This window comes from Betta splendens, chromosome 2 (assembly GCF_900634795.4).
Source record: "Betta splendens chromosome 2, fBetSpl5.4, whole genome shotgun sequence".
Lineage (NCBI taxonomy): Eukaryota > Metazoa > Chordata > Actinopteri > Anabantiformes > Osphronemidae > Betta > Betta splendens.
In genome coordinates, this window is record NC_040882.2 from 11760792 (window position 1) to 11771041 (window position 10250).

At 43.5% G+C, this 10250-nt stretch overlaps 1 protein-coding gene across 1 annotated transcript in view; it reads left to right on the forward strand.

The window, feature by feature from the left end:
• The window catches only part of pudp (pseudouridine 5'-phosphatase), a 49062-nt gene extending 39305 nt beyond the window's left edge, over positions 1–9757 (forward strand). The window contains exon 7 of the transcript XR_005897317.1: positions 9200–9757. The gene's annotated coding sequence lies outside the window, so the exon portion shown is untranslated. The remainder of the gene's footprint in view (positions 1–9199) is intronic.
• Positions 9758–10250: the final 493 nt, after the last annotated feature.

Consider the following 10250-nt stretch of genomic DNA (forward strand, 5'->3'; position numbering starts at 1 on the left):
ACATTGAATAACACATAAAAACTCCTGAGACATAATGTCATGAAGATCCTGTTCTAAGCTTCTATACATTTTTAATTAATAGTTTATTATTATTCTTAGACAACAATTATACCAAAACACAATAAACATTATGTTATGTTAAGACAGAGGCTTAAATCGATCCTACAGTAGTTTCATCACATCATCTTTCCTGCCTATGATAGAATTGAATTGTTTCCATGTTATTTGAAAGAACTGAATTGAGTAGAATTACACATTTGTCACAACCTCTTTTAAGTCAAGCTTTTTTTTAAGTCCTGGGGTTTGGTCACTGTTACACCTGGTGTTACACCAGTTTAGGTTTAATCGGTTACTGGGACCAGCCGGACCTGTATCAGGTGCCTCGCTGCCGAAGGGCCCTCATGTCTCGTCTTGTTTTGGAATGTTTGTTTTTTTGTCTTTTGTTCTTCTTTGATTGTGACGTCACTCCCTGTTTGTCCTGTCTTGTAATTACTGTAGTTCTATTATGTGCACCTGTTTAGTTAGGTGCATACGTTCCTGTCTGTTAGTTTCGTGTTAGGTTGTTGTGAGTTAGCTACTCCATGTGGTGTGTGTTTGTGCCACCGTGGTTCCATGTCCTTTTTCATTGGTTTGTACGGTATATTGTTTGTCAGGTCATATGTTGCATGGTCAGTGCTCCTGTAGTATGTGGCATAACCAACCTTTTTTAGTTAGTTTCCTTATTTGTATAGTGTGGTTTAGTACCAGTCACCTGCAAATTTCAGTGCTCTTTCTCAGTATTTTCACTTACGTCTTTGAGTTACAATTCAAACTTTTACATTATACTTTTGAGTTTGTGGATCGGGGTCTCGAGGGTCTTCCCTCCAGCAGGGGCTCTAGTTCTTTAGGCGTTTAGTTTAGTTTAGTTTAGTTTAGTTTAGTTTAGTTTAGTTTAGTTTAGTTTAGTTTAGTTTAGTTTAGTTTAGTTTAGTTTAGTTTGGGCGACAGGACGCTGTTTAATCAGCAGTGAGCCGGCAGCAAGCGTCCATATCCATCCGCTCTATGTGAGCGTTATCTGTCTGTGTCCTTCCGCTCCAGTGAGTGGAATTAGTCCCCGTCCATCTTGTTAGTACACAATGTAACAGTAACTACTGGTTTAATGTGTCGGCCTGTCATCATAAAGTTAAAAGTCTGGTTGAGGTCCAAACCTAGTGATGTGAACACATCAAAGCGGCGCAGAGCGAATATGAAAACATATGAACGCCGTCTACGCATCCTGGATTCGATTTGACGATGGAAAAGGAAAGTCAATCAGCTTATTCCACGCTAGGGCTTCATTTGTTGATGCTTTTAGTGTAATCTTCTCGTCCCGTAAAGAAAGCTGTTCATCAGACTCCACTCAGAGTCGGGATGTGTCTCTGTTTATGGATTTAGATTCTCTGTTTTCTCTCATCACCTGTAATCCGCAGCAGGGCACCCCGATCCGAGGGAATTTTCACACTAATATCTGAACGCAGAGAGACAAATCAATTGCATAAGGAGAAAATAGCTTTTTGATTAAGATTCCCCCGACTGGCTGATGAAGAAAGCTCTCTGTATAAGCCCCCTCCTTCCTCTGCAGCCCAGTGGAGTTGGTTAAATGGAGAGCGCTGGTCTGGCGCTGTGGCATTGTTAGTGGGGAGCATGTAGAACCCTGGACGTGAGGGATGGAGCAGGGGAGGCATTACAGATGGATGGCAGGCAGTGGCCCTATTGATTCTAACCCAGAACTCATCAAGCCATTCCAAGAAAACGTCCCATGGATCTAAGAGCCGGTCCACTCGGCCCCACACCAGTCCCAGCGCGGCTAATGACAAATGCACCGCTATACGCTACGCAACTATAAGGAACGGCCGTGGCATTTGTTAACGGGCGCTGCTGCAAAGTGTTTTATATTTTCACCGAGACGCTGGTTGCGTTCAGCTGGGGTACAGTAGATGTGGCTGCTCTGTGATCCTGCTGGGGCCAAGATGAAGGTCAGGCAAACTGCAGAGAGACTGAGGGAAATGTGTGCTGCACAGTTTGTACCGGCACCAGGAAACGGTGCGATGGCAGTGCTTCGTATGGGAAACGACCATGAAGAACGTCGATGCAGAGCCACGTTTTAAGAGGTCGGTTCCATAATCCTTTTAGAAAGTTTGAAGCAAACGACTCAATAGACAATACAATATACAATACAATACAATATGGCAACGCTTGGCACGGCCAGACTTCTTTCATCTGGACACGTGAGATGGAGCTTTTTGATACATATTGTAAAATGTAAAAGTTTGGGGTCTAACACATCTGGGTCTAACACTTATGAGTGTAACGCATCTGGGTCTAACACATCTGTGTTCCAACACATCTTCTAATGTCTCTTGCAAAATTGTGAACAATTTCATTTATGCATCAAAAAGCTTTAAAAAACAGTAAGCACAAAGTGTAAAGTGTGTGACTGACAAACTGCACACCTGAGTTTAGGTCCAGCCTCAGGTTTGGCCACAAAAGGGGTTTGCTGACATTAGGTTTAGTTTAGGTTGCTGTTACTGGTTATTAATTCTTCCAAATCGTACTCATCATCTCTAAACACGACCATAAAAAGCTGATAATGCTGTAGTCAAACCACACGGCCACAGTCATTCACTGTTTTTATTCTGGCGTGAAGATTTCATTGTTGTGAATGAATCAAAGTTGCGTTTTTCCTGCTGAGGAACCTGCTCAACCACTGCCACATGCCTTTCAACGTCGCCTCTCTGCTTGCCCTCCTTGCTTTCATAAGAGGCTTTCTGTGTCAGTGAATTTTCTGCACCCATGCTTCCCATCCACACACCAACCCCAGGGGCGCAGCCTTGTTTTATGCATGCCCTCTTCCCATCGCAAGGCCCATAAATGGCCTCTCTGTGGGCAGAGCTGGACCATCGCCGCATCGGGCCTCTCGTGGGATCTGCTGGGCAGCGGAACGCCATGGATGCCTCTGCCCTGAGCCTCACTTAGTGTGGCTGATGAACCCATCACATGAAACTGACTGTCAGACAGCGGTTGGACTGATGAGCGGGGGTTTGAGGATGCTACATCCCCCAAATGAATCCCCTCCAACTCAGGCTGCTGCAGAGTTCAATGTAAAACACCGTTCACCTACTGTAAAATAGCAACACTCTTTGGTTCAGTGTTGCATGTTTGGTTGGATCTGAAAGTTGTCAGTGGTGATTCGTACAGATTCTACAGCTACTAATAGACAGATGTGTGTGTGTGTGTGTGTGTGTGTGTGTGTGTGTGTGTGTGTGTGTGTGTGTGTGTGTGTGTGTGTGTGTGTGTGTGTGTGAAGCCAGCACCAGGCTGTTCCAATCAGCTCAAAGCCAAACACAGCCCAGCACGGTGCATGGCGCGTACTGTACCTACCTGCACCAGGCTGCCACTACCTTGTTTTTCTGCAGCATCCCTCCTTTGTGCAACTCTAAATTGGTCACCAGTGGCCACTGCAGTGTGGAGGAGCAGCAACATTAGCAGGAGCAGGGCCCGCGGAGCTATGAAACATGGATTGTTGGAGGGATGGAGGCTCATCTGCAGTGACCACCATCCACCACCTGCCCCAAAGAAACAAGTTCTCAAGTTAATGCAAAGAAACAGCAACAGGTTTTATTAAGACGAACTAAACTAGTTTTGGGATCAAACACGCCAGACTTCAGAATGTGTGTGTGACGGCTTAGCTCCACACGCTTGATTTGGTCCTGCTGAAGCACTGACTACCAGCAATGGTAGAAATTGAGGGATCACCAAATAACTCGCAGTTCCTCCGAACGGCACCAGCGCTGAAGCCGACTGTGTAAATATGTTGACACTGAATATATGAATAGAAAGAAAAAGAGACCTTTTTATCTTCCAGTTCAACAAACAGTCTGTGTTAATAAGATTCTGGGCTGGAAATAAGTTTCATTCACTGAAAAGATGTTGCATCAGAACATAAACATGAAATAACATATTTTCCCATTTGCATATGAATACGGCTTCCACTACAACAGTAGCTATATTCACTGAACAATAAGCACCAAAGCAGTTTTTGAATGGACCCTTGTGTCGGGTGTCGCGCAATCCATCAGCGCTAGCGCTCACGCCAGGTGACGTTCACTGCCACTCCCATGCGTAGGAAATCCCAGCGCGCTTTTCACTTCACTTGCATCACCACAACCCGGCGCTGCCAGCGGAACACAGGCCCGGGCTGGGTGTTCTGTGTGATGGATTACAGAACCGCGCGACGGACCACGTCCGTACGGGCCGTGACGCGGTCACACGCGGCACGCGGGTTAAAACGCGCATGAAACAAATGGCTGTGTCCTTTAACATCAGTGTAAGTAACGACCTCTCAGCAGGTGTTATTTATCACCTGACAGCCGCGGTGGGCAGTAAAAGAACTGTATTAATTCTGAATCTGTCGCTGTCTCCGCTAATCGTTTCTGATAAATTACTGGGCGGACAAAGAGAACGGTTTTATGGCAATTGATTGCTTTTATTGTTTAATCTGTGCCGAGCCAAAGCTCACGTTTCACTTATTTCAAGATGATCCTGACAATGAATTTGGCTGCATATCACTGATATTATCTCAATATTATCTTGCATGGGAGAATATTCATAAGGGCGAGTGTACAGTAAAAGCTTTCATATTCAGGGGAAAGCCTCTTTGATAAATCAGCCTAATTCTAATGTTTCTGCCACCTTGTCAGTAGATAAAGAATCTTCTGAAGAGCCTTAATGGTCGACAACTGTTATCAATCTGGAAAATATTATATACTGTAGCAGTTAGTGTCTACAGTAGCATCTACTGTAATCAGTAATTCCACTTAAGTGTATAAGTGTATAATGTGTAAATATACATTTTGTTTTAAACATAGAGAGAAGGTGTTTTTAACTAGAAGCCATGAAGGCAACACATAAGTCAATAAGCTAATCCTTCGCTTTCATGGCAAAACATTTAGTAAAACTTGAAGGTTTGTATAAATCCCATTCGCAGCAAATCATCGTTAGAATTTCTTGCAGGTTCAAATGTGATCCATCATTTAGCATGAAAGGAATAAGTCAAAGTGCTTCTGTCGTTTTCCATATGTTCATATTTATTACTGATGTGGAAACAACAGAGAAGCGGGTTCACAGAGCTCAAACATGTGTCAGCAGGATGATCACAGCTATTATTGGCCCAGCTTCTCTGCAGTGGTGCAGTCAGTAGGTTCTTTATCTGAATGCTTATCTTGATTATCGTTAGTACAGGGCCCTGAACGTCCTCTATGACTCCACTCAACATTAAAAACCAGAGAGAAATAAAGGAAAATCTTGGTGACGAACGCAGTTACCTTCACAACATCTTGGAGCTTCCTTTTCCCCTAAACAAGACCTTGTAAACGACAAGAATGTTTGTGTCTTCACATTCCTTCTGTTCACACACAGACTTTAAAGAGTTTAAGTGATCCGCCGTAGCCAAGCAACAAAGATACTTTTGAAAAAATGACTTTGTGTTAGTGTTCGTCCAATTTGTCAGTGTAAACAGCGACGGGGTTCAGTCCTCTGTTTCAGGGCATCATGACGACTGGACAATGGGAGAAAATGCATTGATGTGACCGTATCTTAACCTCTCGCACCCCAGGCCTAGTTTGGGGGCATAGCCATATAAAGATGAGAATACCTCTGCAACCATAGAGGCTATTTGAATGCATTTGGTGTAAAAAGGACTGTACCAGATGTGTTACTGGTAAAAGGTTTATGAACTTGGAACACCAAACAAATGGAAAATTTTCAGCTTCGCCTAGAAGAAGACTGCACTTTCACAGGATGAATATCTCTAAAATCATAGCACAATGTGAACATTAACCAAGCAAAAAATGGTTTAGATGAAATGAGGACAAAACAAAATTATAATGATTTTTTAATGCAAGCAGTCAAATGACTTTTCTAATGAGGATTTCTAATGTTTTTCCACTACACTGTACCATAGCGCCTAAAATACCAATAAAAGTCATCAATATATTCAAATAATGGTTATTATACATATCTACTAAATATAATACCTTTCATCTATACTCATAACCACACTACACCACCTTCCGTTCGAAACGTAACATTAGTCCAACAAAAATGCAAATGATTCTACTCTAATCTACTAATGTACTGTAAGTTTAAAAACAGGTTTCAGATCATCCATCTTAAAGGACCAGCAGAAGCCTAAATGTTCCATCAATTTCAGATTTCTCATTGAACACTGACTTGAGCTGTGTTTCTAATGTGGCTTCTCTGCAGGAGGCCGAGCCACTAAGACCCACATCGTCTCTCTGCCTCCTAACGTTACAGCGCAGCAGTGGATGGGATGTTGTGGCCTCAGGGGTGGAACAATGAGCTTGTTACCAGAAGGTCACTTGTTCAATTTACCACACTGGCAAGAGTGGGACAATTGAAAGTGCTGCTCTAGTATTAAAAGAAGGAAAATGATGGGTCGCCCAAATATATTTTACATTTTGTAAAGATGAAGTATTAACACAATAATAGCTCTGCTTAGTGAGGCGATGGATGTACTGTGTTATAATCCTGCTAGGTGATTCTAAGGGTTTCTCCTCCATTGTTGCCTAGTGGTGCCTGGGTCCTTTAAAATTCGACATATTTGTATGTGTTGATGGAAGCTGACGGCGACGCGTCATCCGAAGGATTCTATCCTGCACGAATGGTGCCACGTCGTTCGGCTCCATTTGTGCTGTTTTGGTAATTTGGCGTACTAAATATTTAAAAGTATGAAACAATTATGAGAAAAAAGACGGAGGAGTTAACAAAGTGGAGACGAGTGCTTGTTCAGCATGAATCGGTGGATAATGGATAAAGACATTATACAGTAGCAGCCGCTGATTAGATGCTCTCTACTGAGACAATTGGATAGTTTATGAGTTAATGCAGCTTCGTAATGCTGCCAGTCCCTGGATGCTCTCAGAAATAGTCTCTGACAGACAAATTAGCTGCAGATTGCTCTGTACAAACAGGAGGAAAAGGCCTGAGTCAACAGCGTTTCTCTGTGGAAATGCGCCTTTGTTGATTTGGCTGCATTCAGAATGCAGCGAGATTCTCCTCCACAGTTTCAATTGTGGGGCAGAGCTGAGGGTGAAGATCCTGTTTCGCCGTCTCTTTGGTTGCGACGTCAGTGCAGCACTTCGAGCCACCGGCTTCGTCACTGGGGCCATTCAGCGACTCAGAAAGCGTTCACATTTTGGGACGGTGCCTTTATTACTGTGGAGCACGTTGGACTCCTGGCAGCAGAGCAGCCACGTGACTTTAATCAGAATTCATTCCCGCAGACCGAAAAACGCTGCTGCTAAAAAATACATAGCAGGGAGAAACACATGTGAGCGCGTCTGAACGAATACCAAGCAGCTTGTCTCCCGCCTTCGCTATAGAAAGTGATGGGGTCAGTGCCGACTGCTTTGAACCATTACACAGTTGAGCTTTAACAGTCAGGTAAATCCCAGCGAGGCTCAGATCAAAGTGTCAGATGACAGCGCTTTCTTCAGGCCGTGCAGCTGAACGCTGGGCTCCAGTCGGGCCTCTGTAAACACACCATGAGCCAACGCTCCGTTATCTGGAGACGACGGCGTCATTATCTCATTACGAGAACAAAAGAAACGGTGCAGACATTTAGGCCTTTTTCTCTTTTTGATCATTTTCACCAGGACTTTCACATCAGAAATATTTGCTGTGATGTGATTCAACAGGTCTGAGGAGAGACGGCTGATGTTCACCCATAACAGACAGGTGGGTTCGCAGAGGATAAAGCTCCTCCTTAGTTACTGTATGGTGCATATTGGGCTTGTTAATAATCTCCATTAGTCTCCAATAGCTCATTTTCATCCTCGTCCTCTAAAACTCTCAGGTCGAATGAGGACTGGCAGTGAACGCGTCCTCTTTACGTCCAGCCACCAGCTCTCAGCTGGACTGAGGTCACAAGCGTTCCGTCTAGTCTGACGCCAAAAAGGTCCAATTCGTCCTCATCCAACCGGTTGACTTCATGCTTTGCTGCATGTTTAGCCCATATTTAATATTAGCTCTGTCCCCCACAATGTGTTGATGGTGACGAACCCAAGCAGCAGGAAACGAAAACACAAACTTCTTCTGATCATGATACTACTTTTTCAATCCAGCAAGAACAAAGATAAAATGTGGACTTAAATGAAAAAAATCCCTTTGTTTTATTCTACTGTGTTATTGATTATCAGCTTTTGATGTTTAGGATCAAGGACTGATGCGTGTGCACAGCAGCTCCTCTGCTCCTCCTCGGCACTGAAGGTTTAATTGTGTCTTTATGGCCCCGTTGTCGCGACTGCTTGATTGCAGTCAATGTGTTCCAGTGGACCCAGCGACGCTCTAAACACAGGCTGTGGATTCATCCTGTACAAAGTCACACGGAGAGGATCTACAGTGAGGATGCATCCCTATATATTTCAATCAGGTTTTCATGCTCTAGAAAATCATTGATAATTAAATTCTAGTCAGCAGGTTAAACTCTTCATAGACGTATAATGTAGAGTCACACGTAGAGTTTTGGGGAAACTTGTAAATCAAATGCATCCACTCCGTCTTCTGGTCGTGGGAGAGGGGTTTTAGTGGACGTGGTTCTTTGGAGATGAATAGACTGACGGTTGGTGAGAAACACCTCGTTAGTACGTCGTGACGAGCTGCTCCTCATTTGCCTTTGCTTGTGTGTGTCAGACACATCCCACAAACATGTAACGGCATCAAAATACCCCAACGATTTTGCATAATATGCTTCAACTTAGTGAGAGCTTCATGAAAAGTAGTTATTCATTTCAAGAATTATAATCACTTTTTAATTGCACATTTTTACCGCATGGATTCTTCAGAACAGACTGTTTACTGTTTTAGCAGCACATTTGAAACATTTCCCTAAGCAGCAGCACGTTAACAGCCGTTTGCCAACTAAAAATGGACTCTCTTCTGTTATTACACCTTTAAGAGACTTTACTGCAAGTGCCTCGTTGGTCGAGTCAAATAGTGATTGCAATGATCTGCTGTGTCTGAACGTTTGTCTGTGGACCTGGCGTCGTCTCACGGAGCTGTGGGTGAAGCAGGGAAAACGCCGCCGTAGCAGCTTCCTGCCATCGTGACGTTAATATAAGAGACCGGTATTTTGAACACGTCTTTTCTCTCGACTCCCCAGGTGGCGAGATGGATGAACCGAGCGGGGCAGCCTCTGACATGCATGAGTGATCATCCCGGCCTCGAGCCGACTGAATGCGCTCACCCTCCGTGACACAAACAACATTTACAGAGCCGACTGTGGCTGCTGGACAAATCAAGACGTTTATGGTTTACGCTCGGAGCAATAAATACTGTAAATGACGCGCATTCATAACATCAACGCGCAAGTGAAAATATAGCTTACTTTAAAGACCAATGCACATTTAAAAATGTCTTTAAACGACATATACATGTAAAACAAAACACACAGCACTGAAAACTATGAGTCAAGTTTTCAGGTTAGTGGCTTCTTGCTTTACCTTATGAGTAAAAGCCTTTACTGTACATGTAAAGTACCTGCTGCCTTCTGATGACAGACTGAACATGTTAGCGTGAGCTGGTTGAGATGAAAAGGTTAAAGAACACAGACAGATCAGGGGAGTGAAAAGGCCTAATGATGATATTAACACGATGGAAGTCGTCAGCTGATCGAGTTCGTCTCATCGCTGCAATGTAAATAAAAGTCATACTGAAACTATGATAACTGTTTCCTTTCTGAGTTTCGCACAGTGAGACTGAAATCTTCTGGAATGACTGCTTGTGTGCTATTTCCTGTTATGACCTTATATCAGCAAAACAGAAAGAAACAAAAAATCCCTAGAACCACTTTCTAAAATCTCCAGAAACTAATAAACAACAAAATAATAGCCAAATAATTAGTAAAGTGTCTCTTGTAGGCAATGAAAATAGAGGCAAAGCAACACATAGTGCAAAGTACAAGTCTCAGTGTGCAACATACTGTACAACAAACTTATTAAAACAGTTGTCCAATTAATTTATTGTGATTACATTGATATTCTAATAACATAGAACAGTGAACATTTTTCCTTTGTGGCTTCGCTCCTGATCCACCCAGGTCCAGTCTGACGCAGGCTGTGGAGCACTCGTCTGCGGCGCCGCCAGCACTGTGACCGCGTCCATTGTTATTTCATGGTTCTCATCTCTAGGAAGAGTAAACACTCTCCTGCACG